General features: G+C 37.9%; 1 protein-coding gene across 1 annotated transcript in view; it reads right to left on the minus strand.

The window, feature by feature from the left end:
- Positions 1-13,598, minus strand: part of SYT1 (synaptotagmin 1) — a 474,588-nt gene that overhangs the window by 263,081 nt on the left and 197,909 nt on the right. The gene's annotated exons all lie outside the window — the stretch shown is intronic.

The following is a 13,598-nucleotide window of genomic DNA, read 5'->3' on the forward strand; positions in this document are numbered from 1 at the left end:
GTCAGTTTTCTATAGTGAGTCACAGCAGCAGCAGCTAAACTTAAAAGGGCTTTCAGAAGTTTGAGAATCTGTCAAATTGCTCAAGTTTTCCAAACTTCCATTTTCTTTCTTTGCTTTTGGTAGGTTAAGAAAAAAATTGATTTTGAAGAAAAATAAAATACTGCTTTCTTTTTCTTTCCTTTGTTTTTTTTTTTCTCCCTTTAGAGGTGCATTAATTCTGAAGGAGAGTGGCAGGATTCTATAACACAAAATCAAAAAACACATGTGTGGTTTGCTCACAATTGCCATCAGTTAGGCCAGTTGAAGGCTGTTTTGTAATTCTAAGTTCTAGCATAGAGTTCAGGCCAAATATTGAACTCTTGCTTTTTTGCAAATCCTTCTTTTTAAGTAAAGGTGCATTTTCCTGTGAATTGGAACCACTCGGCAGCCACACATCTCAAACTCATCAACAATTGTTTCACAGAGAAGATGGTCTTGGAAATTGGCGTTCTGGAACGATTTCATGTGAACTGATTACCACTGCCAAAGGATAATTTAAAACGGATATGCTAGACTGCAAGTTATGAATAGCTAAGTTCCCTTATCATCAGCAGGCTTTCTTTCATTGCTCACACTCCAGATGACTTGGCACTGGCATTATCGTTCCAGTATAACCTTGTTCTTTAAAAGTTTGGAAGGATGCTTGGAGACTAAAGCTTCACTACACAGAAAGGAATTTAACCAAAAGGAGAGAAGATCTACACTAGGATTCTAGTAATCCCCCCTAAACAATAATTTAAAAGCCTGTAAAGAATAAACATTGAAATAGATAAGGGTAGTATAGGATTCAAGGAAGAAACAGAGGTAGTGATAAAATGATGAGAACTGGGAATTCAGAAATGAACATTGGGAGACTTCAAGGCAGCTAATAGGAGCTTAATAAATATTATCGACTATGAACTAAAATGGTGGACAGCTACGTGGTAAAGTGGATAGAGTAGCTCCTGGGCCTGAAGTCAGGAAGACTCATCTTCTCAAGTTCAAATCTGGCCTCAGACACTTACTAGCTGTGGAATCTTGGGCAGGTCCCTTCATCCTGTTTGTCTCAGTTTCCTCATGTGTAAAATGAGTTGAAGAAGGGAATACCAATCATTCAAATATCTTTGCCAAGAAACTCCATGGACAGTATGGTCCCCCAGGTCGTGACTGAATAACAAAAGTTACTTGATGGAATTTTAGGCTCATATTTAGAAGAAAGTCCTTCCATTGAAAGACTACTTTGAATCTTATTCTGTTCCTGTCAGTTATGTTTCTTTCAAGAGGAAGAAAAAAGACCAACAAAAACTGTTTTTGTGGGCAAAATCCTGAAGGCACTGTCACCTCAGAGCCTCCAACAACCCTCTAGAATTTAAGAGCAAAGATAGTTATGTAGGAGTGGGTTAGTCAGCATCAGAAGGGTAGGTTGAGTACAGGACTTGGGGAATGGAAGAACTAAATTCTTCCTCCTACCCCCAACATACACCCAACACCCAACATTAGCCCACCCCCTGCCACCACCACCTCCCCACCCTGCCTTCTCACCACGGACACACAATTAACTTGCATTACTTCCACACCCCCTTTTCTAGGCTTCTGATCCTTTTCAGAGAAAGCCACAAAGCTACAATACTTGGATCTACTATAAATCCATGCTATGTAACCTCAATGCCATCTTATCATTCCTATGAATAAGCTGCTCCTAAACTTTCCTTACTCTCCCTAAGACTCCAACCTCACCTTGTTCCCTTTAGTCTCTGAAGATATCTTTGCCTATTAATTAATTCACTGAGAGGACAGAGTGAGTTTCTTTTGCTTAAATCTGCTTCTCTGTTATTGTTCTAAAGTGGTGTGGGGATTGATGAGGAAGGGGGTACATGGTCGTCATTGGGAAATGATGGCAATATTTTGGAAAACGTGAATAAATTATGTAATTGTTATTAATGATATATGCATATTATTAATAATAAAAATTGAAGTCAATTGTGGCTCCTTCAATTCCTCTAATCCATATCTCAAAAATTTATCCATATTTTTATCTGTACTTCATTTCCTTTGAATAGTTTCCTTTGAATTTTTCTTCCTTTAGTTTCCCATAGAAAGGCAGCATAGAATAATGTATAGAAATATTTAGTTTTTGATCCAGGAAGAACTGTGTTCAAGTTATCCTTTTGATATCTACTGGCTATATGATCCTGAGCAAGTCACAATTTCATAATTCTCTAAAAAATTCTTTAAGAATCGTAGAGAAAGGGGCCAACAGAAAAGGGAGAAATTTATAAATGAAGTAACAGGTCCAATCCTCTCAACCTTATCCTATGGACTGCCATGTATATGTATATATAATATATAATACTATTACATAATATATATAAACATACTATAATATTACACACACACTGCCTTACCTTCCATCTCAGTATCAATATTAAGTATTGGGTCCAAGGCAGAAAAGCTAAGAAATTGAGGTTGTAAATTGCTTAGGATCACACAGTTAGGAAGTGTTTTCCAGATTTGAACCCAGGACATCCGATCTCCAGACCTGGCTTTCTATTCACTGAGCTACCTAGCCACCTGTCTTACAGTTTTATTATTTACCTATGTGCTCTGTCATCTCCCTTGCTAGACTGTGAGCTCCTTGAAAAGAGGGATCATAACTTATCCTTCTTAGTAGTCATACAATGGTACACCTAGAAGGTTTCTTAGAGATTATTTGTTCTAACACTATTATATTTTATAGATTAAAGAAAATGAAGGGGGCTGCTGGGTAGATCAATGGATAGAGAGCCAAGCATAGAGGCAGGAGATCTTGGATTCAAATCTGGCCTCAGACACTTTCTAGCTGGGTGACTCAGAGACAATAGGTAAGTCACTTAACCCCAATTGCCTAGCTCTTACCCCTCTTCTGCCTTAAAACTGATACTACTGATTTTAAGACAGAAGTTAAGGGTTAAAAAAGAAAATGAAGCAGCTTTATAGAGTTTAAATGAATTATCCAAGTTCACATAGCTAATTAGTGTTAAGAATAGGAATAGAACTTGAGTCTCTTGTCTCCCATTTCAAAGTTCTTCCCATCATACCAATGTGATCCATAATAGGAATGACTGAATATTTTTCAGATGAATGAAACATGGTTAAATTATGAAAACTACCATTGTAGGCTAACAGAAAGCGGCAATGAAGCATCATCCCAGTTTGCAGCAACTGCTTTTGATGGGCTGGGCTCCAAGTTGCCCACAGAAGACGTAGGTTGGCCAATAACAAATGCACAAAGCATTCATTTAATTTGTTTGAATGAATGACTTCTTAGGTAGATAACTGTATGTGTGTGAGGGGGAACATAGCAAGGATATTCCTGGATCACAGTCATCAAACAGAGGACAGAGATAAGCAATGAGCATGGGAATGCAATGACAAAGGGAGCCTCTAGGTGAAGAAACTCTATTTACTTGTTCAAGTAGGAACCGTCTCTGCAACTGACAGTCTTAAAAAGATACTTAGAAAACCGAAAGGTTAAATTACTTGTCTGAGGTCAGTAAGTCAGAGGTGGAACAAAGCCATGTCCTTTTGGGCTTCATCCTAAGCTCTCTTGAAACTATAATAAACTGTGGATACTAAAGAATGTGTTGAGGAGCAGACTATATCCACCTTTGGACTGCAGGGGAGACAATCTCCAGGGCATGTTGGAAGGAGGAAGGGAATCAAGTGCCCCTGTGATATGGTATCTAGGTTATACCCATCTCNTCTACACTAGGATTCTAGTAATCCCCCCTAAACAATAATTTAAAAGCCTGTAAAGAATAAACATTGAAATAGATAAGGGTAGTATAGGATTCAAGGAAGAAACAGAGGTAGTGATAAAATGATGAGAACTGGGAATTCAGAAATGAACATTGGGAGACTTCAAGGCAGCTAATAGGAGCTTAATAAATATTATCGACTATGAACTAAAATGGTGGACAGCTACGTGGTAAAGTGGATAGAGTAGCTCCTGGGCCTGAAGTCAGGAAGACTCATCTTCTCAAGTTCAAATCTGGCCTCAGACACTTACTAGCTGTGGAATCTTGGGCAGGTCCCTTCATCCTGTTTGTCTCAGTTTCCTCATGTGTAAAATGAGTTGAAGAAGGGAATACCAATCATTCAAATATCTTTGCCAAGAAACTCCATGGACAGTATGGTCCCCCAGGTCGTGACTGAATAACAAAAGTTACTTGATGGAATTTTAGGCTCATATTTAGAAGAAAGTCCTTCCATTGAAAGACTACTTTGAATCTTATTCTGTTCCTGTCAGTTATGTTTCTTTCAAGAGGAAGAAAAAAGACCAACAAAAACTGTTTTTGTGGGCAAAATCCTGAAGGCACTGTCACCTCAGAGCCTCCAACAACCCTCTAGAATTTAAGAGCAAAGATAGTTATGTAGGAGTGGGTTAGTCAGCATCAGAAGGGTAGGTTGAGTACAGGACTTGGGGAATGGAAGAACTAAATTCTTCCTCCTACCCCCAACATATACCCAACACCCAACATTAGCCCACCCCCTGCCACCACCACCTCCCCACCCTGCCTTCTCACCACGGACACACAATTAACTTGCATTACTTCCACACCCCCTTTTCTAGGCTTCTGAGCCTTTTCAGAGAAAGCCACAAAGCTACAATACTTGGATCTACTATAAATCCATGCTATGTAACCTCAATGCCATCTTATCATTCCTATGAATAAGCTGCTCCTAAACTTTCCTTACTCTCCCTAAGACTCCAACCTCACCTTGTTCCCTTTAGTCTCTGAAGATATCTTTGCCTATTAATTAATTCACTGAGAGGACAGAGTGAGTTTCTTTTGCTTAAATCTGCTTCTCTGTTATTGTTCTAAAGTGGTGTGGGGATTGATGAGGAAGGGGGTACATGGTCGTCATTGGGAAATGATGGCAATATTTTGGAAAACGTGAATAAATTATGTAATTGTTATTAATGATATATGCATATTATTAATAATAAAAATTGAAGTCAATTGTGGCTCCTTCAATTCCTCTAATCCATATCTCAAAAATTTATCCATATTTTTATCTGTACTTCATTTCCTTTGAATAGTTTCCTTTGAATTTTTCTTCCTTTAGTTTCCCATAGAAAGGCAGCATAGAATAATGTATAGAAATATTTAGTTTTTGATCCAGGAAGAACTGTGTTCAAGTTATCCTTTTGATATCTACTGGCTATATGATCCTGAGCAAGTCACAATTTCATAATTCTCTAAAAAATTCTTTAAGAATCGTAGAGAAAGGGGCCAACAGAAAAGGGAGAAATTTATAAATGAAGTAACAGGTCCAATCCTCTCAACCTTATCCTATGGACTGCCATGTATATGTATATATAATATATAATACTATTACATAATATATATAAACATACTATAATATTACACACACACTGCCTTACCTTCCATCTCAGTATCAATATTAAGTATTGGGTCCAAGGCAGAAAAGCTAAGAAATTGAGGTTGTAAATTGCTTAGGATCACACAGTTAGGAAGTGTTTTCCAGATTTGAACCCAGGACATCCGATCTCCAGACCTGGCTTTCTATTCACTGAGCTACCTAGCCACCTGTCTTACAGTTTTATTATTTACCTATGTGCTCTGTCATCTCCCTTGCTAGACTGTGAGCTCCTTGAAAAGAGGGATCATAACTTATCCTTCTTAGTAGTCATACAATGGTACACCTAGAAGGTTTCTTAGAGATTATTTGTTCTAACACTATTATATTTTATAGATTAAAGAAAATGAAGGGGGCTGCTGGGTAGATCAATGGATAGAGAGCCAAGCATAGAGGCAGGAGATCTTGGATTCAAATCTGGCCTCAGACACTTTCTAGCTGGGTGACTCAGAGACAATAGGTAAGTCACTTAACCCCAATTGCCTAGCTCTTACCCCTCTTCTGCCTTAAAACTGATACTACTGATTTTAAGACAGAAGTTAAGGGTTAAAAAAGAAAATGAAGCAGCTTTATAGAGTTTAAATGAATTATCCAAGTTCACATAGCTAATTAGTGTTAAGAATAGGAATAGAACTTGAGTCTCTTGTCTCCCATTTCAAAGTTCTTCCCATCATACCAATGTGATCCATAATAGGAATGACTGAATATTTTTCAGATGAATGAAACATGGTTAAATTATGAAAACTACCATTGTAGGCTAACAGAAAGCGGCAATGAAGCATCATCCCAGTTTGCAGCAACTGCTTTTGATGGGCTGGGCTCCAAGTTGCCCACAGAAGACGTAGGTTGGCCAATAACAAATGCACAAAGCATTCATTTAATTTGTTTGAATGAATGACTTCTTAGGTAGATAACTGTATGTGTGTGAGGGGGAACATAGCAAGGATATTCCTGGATCACAGTCATCAAACAGAGGACAGAGATAAGCAATGAGCATGGGAATGCAATGACAAAGGGAGCCTCTAGGTGAAGAAACTCTATTTACTTGTTCAAGTAGGAACTGTCTCTGCAACTGACAGTCTTAAAAAGATACTTAGAAAACCGAAAGGTTAAATTACTTGTCTGAGGTCAGTAAGTCAGAGGTGGAACAAAGCCATGTCCTTTTGGGCTTCATCCTAAGCTCTCTTGAAACTATAATAAACTGTGGATACTAAAGAATGCGTTGAGGAGCAGACTGTATCCACCTTTGGACTGCGGGGGAGACAATCTCCAGGGCATGTTGGAAGGAGGAAGGGAATCAAGTGCCCCTGTGATATGGTATCTAGGTTATACCCATCTCTCATCATGTTTCCTTAGTTGGATGCAGGTAAGCCTGGTGTCCATCTCACTTTACAGGGCTCCCTGGGAATGAGAAAGAGGGCCTGGATTTTTGTACAGTGAGGGAAAGTCAATAGCAGGCACATCTGAGTGGTGTCTACTTCTGATGTCACAAGCACAAAGTCACCAATCAACAAGAAAACTGGAAGATTGTGAATTTGGAAGAGTTCAAATTTGAGGGCATTCAAGAAAGGGATCAAGAATTGAGGGGAAACTGGCATAATGAGACATCGTGTCTAAAGGTTGAGGAAGTCTGTTACAAGAAAGGCTAGATCCAGAAAACAAGCATCTTCAAGCCAAAATAAAGGCTCATGAATCCAGACAGTATTCCAAAAAGCAGAGGCATCACTCTGCCAACAAAGGTCTCTATGATCAAAGCTATGGTTTTTCCAGGAGGAACATAAGGCTGTGAGAGTTGTACTATATGGAAAGCTGAGTGCTGAAGGATCAACATTTTTGAGTTATGATACTGGAGAAGATTTTAGAAAGTCCTTTGGGGAGAAAGGAGACCAAATTAGTAAATCCTTTAGAAATTAAGCCAGTCTATTCTGTGGAAGGCCAAATACTGAAGGTGAAACTTCAATACTTTGGTCAAATAATGAGAAGACTGGACTCAAAGAAAAAGACTCTGATGTTGGGAAAGATAAAAGGTTAGAAGAGAAGGGAAGGGTAGAGGATGAGATTGATAGTGTCATGGAAACAATGAACATGAACTTGGACAGACTTGGAGAGACAGTGAAGGATAGAAATGCCTGCTCTGCTGTGGTCCACGGGGTCACAAAGAGTCAGACATGACTGAATGGCCAAATGAACAGAGAAATGGACTCTAGAATAAAGACTTTAATTTATCCTGCTTCCAATGTGCTTCTATGAATATATGGTGTCTAAAATTTATGAAACTACCTTAAAGCCACTTTCAAAATTGTTTTCTTGTGAGCTATTATCAGTATCTTATAGACAACCCCCCTTCTTTTCTCTCATACAGCCACAATCTTAGTTTAGGCTCTCATCACCTCTTCCAGTGATCTCTTTTCCTCAAGTCTCTTCCCACACCAGTCCAGTCTCCATTCAATTGCCAGAGAAATTACTTAAAAGCATAAGCCTGCAGAACCAGGAGAATGTTGTACACACTAACAGCAATAATGCAAGATGATCAAGTGTGAATGATCCAGCAATGCAAAGGTCCAGGAAAGCTCTGAAAGATTTGACCAAAAAGGTTGTGAACCACCAAATAAAGGAACTGATAAGAGTCTGAATGCAGATTGCAGCATACCATTCTGCACTTTATTTCCTCCATGAATTTTTTTCTAGTGTAAGCAATATGTGTCTTATTTCACAACATGATGAATGGGGAAATATGCACTGTACGATAACAAATGTACAACCTGTATCATATTATCTGCCATCTTAGGGAAGGGTGAAAGGAAAGAGGAGAACATGTGTGGTATATATAAATGTGAGTATATATACATATAAATATCTACAGTTACATATACTCGTGTGAATACACATAATATACCTTGTAATTTGTCTATATCCATTATATGTGTATATGCATAATACATGAGGGTTTCACAGTATTGTTGTTAACATTCCATCAACTAATTAATCAATTATTAGTTATTCATCAATTATTATTTTCATTATTTTTTTATTAGTTATAATATAAAATATTATTTATCATCAATTAGTAATCATTTTATTAATTAACTTATATTATATGTATAATTTACATTATACATATAACCAATCGATTAATTATTAATGTTTTAAGATTGTTGTAGAAACAGCTCCCTTTATTTACTTGTCTTGGTATTTTGGTTTCATGGAGAAATGAATGCTTTGAACAACACCATTCCATTTCTTGTAGCCATAGTGTTGCTTTTTTACATTCAGTGATGATTTTAGTTGAGGCTAGCGGAAAATGTGTGTATATTGTTCATTGGTTGGTCGGGGAAGTAGTTGTTGAGTTAAGGACTACCATTTTGTTAGTCATCCCCCTTTGCTGCCCCATGGACATCTTGAAAATCTTCTTGCTTTCACTTCATGAGTGAATCCTGTGTGTATGAGCACTCACAAATACACACATATGTACATGCAATCAATACAAATGAAAAGTGTGAACAATATCAGGAAGAAAGAGAATGCCCAAACTGAATGATCTCAAATCTATCTGGGCGCGTAGAGAGTTTTCTTATCAAAGAATAAATGACAGCAAGCACAAATGAGCTCCTAAATTAGGCACTATCTAATTTTGGTAAGGGTACCTGCTAGGCTATTCAAATGAATGTGATCCCAGATGACAAGCAGGCTGCAAAGAATTAGGAAAGTCTTGCTGGAGTTGTTAATGAAGCAGAGATTTAGCTTTGGGGACATGGAGAGGAATTGGCAGGTGCATCTCTTGATGCGCTGGCAGGAAAAGATCCTTCAAGAAAACCCAATTATTTACTTAGAATAACATCATGATGTATGGCAAAAGGCCCCTCATTCTAGCATTTTCCTGAAGACCTGCTGCTGAAAATCTGAAGCTGCTGGCAGAGCTCGGAAGGATGCTAATCTCCACCAATGTTCCAAATTACTGTAAGTTGGTAATAAAAAAGCAGAATGATGGATGTGTCTGGACATGACCTTGGAGGACTACTGCCATGGAAGCTTTCTGCACACAACCAACCAAACATGTATGGGCACTGCTTCTTTCCCTCTGATTAGATAGCTTTTTATCTCACTTATATTCTCAGAAAAGAAGGAAATATGTATAGGAGAACAGTGTGGCTGCCACCTTTTGGGGTGATAATTATTCTTTTGCTGACCAATTGTGGTAGTAGCGACCACTGGAGCAGCTCTTATAGTTTTTGCTGGTGGCACCCTTCCATATATCAATCAAATGCATTCCAGAATGATTGTTAGAGATATGGATTTTTCTATGTTGTATTCCAATTTTCAAGTGACTTGGAATATATATTCTGAATCCACACCTAGGAATGGTGCAAGCTTTAACTGCATATTTTAAGATTTTATTTAATTTTTAAAACCCTTATTTTCTTCCTTTGAATCAATACTATGTATTAGTTCCAAGACAGAAGAATGGTAAGGGCTGAGCAATGGGAGATAAGTGACTTCCCTAGGGTCACACAGCTAAGAAGTGTCTAAGGTCAAATTTGAACCCAGGACTTCCCATCTCTAGCCCAGACTCTCAATCTATTGAGCTATCTAGGTGTTCCTTAAACTACATGGTTAAATACAAGTGATTTTAGATGAAAATAATAAGAATATATCGCTATGTTAATGTGGTATCTCAAAATAAGTCACAAAGCAAACTAATGAGACAAAAATACCAGGGGAGGATGAGGTAGTGTTTAAACAGGGCTTCTTAGCCTGGAGGCAAGGGCCCCCTAAATGGTCTTTGGAGTATGTGAATTGTATTTGATAACTATATTTTAATATAATTGATTGCATTTGTAATCCAGTCCTTTGTATTTTATTTTATGAATTTACATGATATTTTGAGAATGATTCTAAAGATTACCCTTGTCCAAGGGGTCTTTTACACATACAAAAAAATTAAGATTCCTTTCTCCAGAATGCCTCTATGGTACTTCATCTTCATGCCCTCTACAGTTTGGCACCCACCTATATATTGTTCCTGAGCCTCCCACATCTTTGTCTCTGCATTGGCTGTGTCTAGACCTGGAATGCTATCCCTCTTTGCCAATACCTCTTAGAACTCTTAAAAAAATAACCTCTACTTTCCTTCTGTGAATGAATACTATTTATTGGTTCCCAGGCAGAAGATTCATAAAGGCTAACCAATGAGGGTTAAGTGACTTGCCTAAGGTCACACAGCTAGGAAGTACCTGAGGCCAGATTTGAACACATGATGTCTCATCTCTAGGGCTCAGTCCCAATTCACTGAGCCAACTACCTGTTCTCAGAATCTTTATATCACTTAGATCAAGATTCAGCTCAAATATTTCTATTCTTTATATTACTACTAGCATTGCTTGCAGACTTTGTAAATATAGTCTATAATTTGGTTAAAATATTTAAGGATAGGAAGTGAAGCAGGGGGCTAAAATTGTCAATGGTTCTTCTCTTCTAGCATTAGAGTTTGGCTACGAGGTAGGCTGAGAGTGGTAGTCAGAGAAGGGCAGCTTACTGTCTGTCTTTTGATCCCGTCAATAGTTGAGTTTTTTTTTAAGTTTGATAGGGAGAACTGAACCCACATCTTCCTTTCCTCTGTTGTCAGTGTAGGCTCCATAACACAATAAGAATTTTGTACTCCTGGCATGAATCTGGTGGCTCGATTTCTAGATTTTTCTGTACTACATGTAGCTGGCAGTTAGGGCCAAACGGTCAATCAATAAATATTTACTGAATTCTAGGAAGACAGGCCAAAATAAAAGGCGGGCAGAACAGAGTAAGAAAAGAAGGGAAAACAAAATCTAAAAAGAAAAAGAGAGAGAAAATAATGGCCTGGGATGCAGGTTCATCAAAAGTAGCTTCAGTGCTCCTCAGTGGTGTTATGCCTATAAATGATGGAGCTCTGGGACATCAGAATTTTGAAGGTGATTTTTATGATGAGAAATAGCAATTCGTCACCAGGCAGAGAGAGTCCTTTTGAGAGACTCATTTATTTTCCTGTTAGTGATTCATACTAGATTTGATTATTTAGACTTCTTTACAAAGAAAATTGGTCTACAGAGGCCCAGAAAGAATGGAAAAAACAAGTTTCCATTGTAGCCCTTCATGCCACTGACATCCTTTTGCCTCAACTAACAAACTCTTAATGGTCTGGGTTCCACCAAATATGTGACCCCATTGGGAGATGGGTTACTTCTGTCAGGTAACAATTATTTCAATTTATCAAAGGCTTGATGAAATTTTATCTATGAGACCCCACAGAGTTAAAGGGCCTCCATTTTTTTATGTTAATACCTAGTACCAGTTGACTCAGGCCAAAAGATCTGACCTAAGGTATTACAGAATAGAAAATTTGACATCTGACATTCATTTCCAAAGCAAAGAGCAATTTGGCGTTATTCAATTATTTATTTGCTTCACTAAGACCCTTTATCTATGTTGTTCTGAGTGTTTGGGGCTAGGTATCAACTGTGCTCAACGAATGGCACACTGGTCAAATAACCCTTTCCTGTTGGGTTGTCTGCCCTTCTGGAACATTTTTCTCACTTTTGTATGTGAAAACAACTTAAGGATAAACAAGTAAGACAGAGCATTCATTGAAGTTTTGAAGTTGCTTCAGAGCCATGGTTTCAGGGAAAGGTGTTGCTTTGTGGGGATAATAACTTTGAATGTTCTATCTATGTTAGTGCTTTTTTTAAATCTTTTAAAAAAATCTGAGATATACTCAGAAAATAGACTGGAGATGCCTATCAAGTTCAAATTCTTTTATTATTTTTTCTCAGGCAAATAATTAAAATAAGGAAACTATTTCTTTCTTTAAAAAAAATCCTTATCATCTGTCTTAGAATCAATACTATATATTGGTTGTAAGGCAGAAAAGTGATAAGGGCTAGGCAATGGCGGTTAAGTGACTTGCCCAGAGTCACAGAGCTAGGAAGTGGCTGAGGTCATATTTGAACCCAGGACCTCCCATCTCTGGGCCTGACTCTCTAAACACTGAGCCAGCTAGCTGCCACCCAGGAAACTATTTCTAAGCATTAGAAGTAGAATGGTAATACTAATTTCCCAGCCGCTTCCCCCATTAAATTCTTGTTTCAATTTAAGTTGACCTGACTTTGACAGGTTGATGACATTTAAAAAAAAGTCAGAAAGAGTAGAAAACAACATCCATATTGCTTCTCACATTATAGTTCTCTTTTTTAGATTTGCCTTTGTAGGTGTTTTGTTTAATGAGAATTTAGTTTTAACATTTAATCTAAATTTTAACATGCTGAGTGATATTTTTTCAGATTTATTTTCAGAAAATGTGAATATTTGTATAGTACATTAACACTGAGTAGTCTTTGAAATATAGTGAAAATAATGCTTAATTTGGAGTCTAAGATGTGGGTTCAAATCCAGATTCTTCCTCTTGTCAAGTATGTGTTGGGTAAAGCATTTAAACCACAATGGGCTTCAGTCTCCTCATTTGTAAAATGTGCTGGAAAAAGAAATGGCAAAGCTTTTCAGTTTTTTTCTTTGCCAAGAAAAATCCCAAGAGTGAAGCTATGTGCCCTGGGGTATAAAGAGTCAGACCTGGAAACAGTTCTGAATTCAAATCTGGCCTCAGACATTTCCTAGCTGGGTAACTCTGGGCAAGTTACTTAACCATGTTTGCCTCAGTTTCCTCCTCTGTAAAAGGAGCTGGAGAAGGAAATGGCAACCACTCTAGTATCTTTGCCAAGAAAAACCCCAAATGGGGTCATGAAGTCAGACTAGACAAAAAAGTGACTGAACAATACATGTTTATTGATTGACTATTCTTTTTAGAAGTTGACCTTTTCTTTCCTATATCTTCTCATTAAGGATGCCCTCTGTTATGTGTGGAGATCATTCTAGTATGAATTTCTAGAGATTAAAATATGATTTTCTTCCCCATTATTTATAGCTATCCTAGGTGAATTGTTGAAACCCTTTGAATGATGTGAGCAGATGGGTAAGATGTGGGCAAGCTCTAGAAATTCAGCTGCAATGAGAACTCACTGCCTTCTCTCCTCTCCTCTCCTCTCCTCTCCTCTCCTCTCCTCTCCTCTTTTCTCTCCTCTCCTCTCCTCTTTTCTCTCCTCTCCTCTCCTCTGTCCTCTCCTCTCCTCTCCTCT

Source organism: Gracilinanus agilis, chromosome 5 (genome assembly GCF_016433145.1).
Source record: "Gracilinanus agilis isolate LMUSP501 chromosome 5, AgileGrace, whole genome shotgun sequence".
Lineage (NCBI taxonomy): Eukaryota > Metazoa > Chordata > Mammalia > Didelphimorphia > Didelphidae > Gracilinanus > Gracilinanus agilis.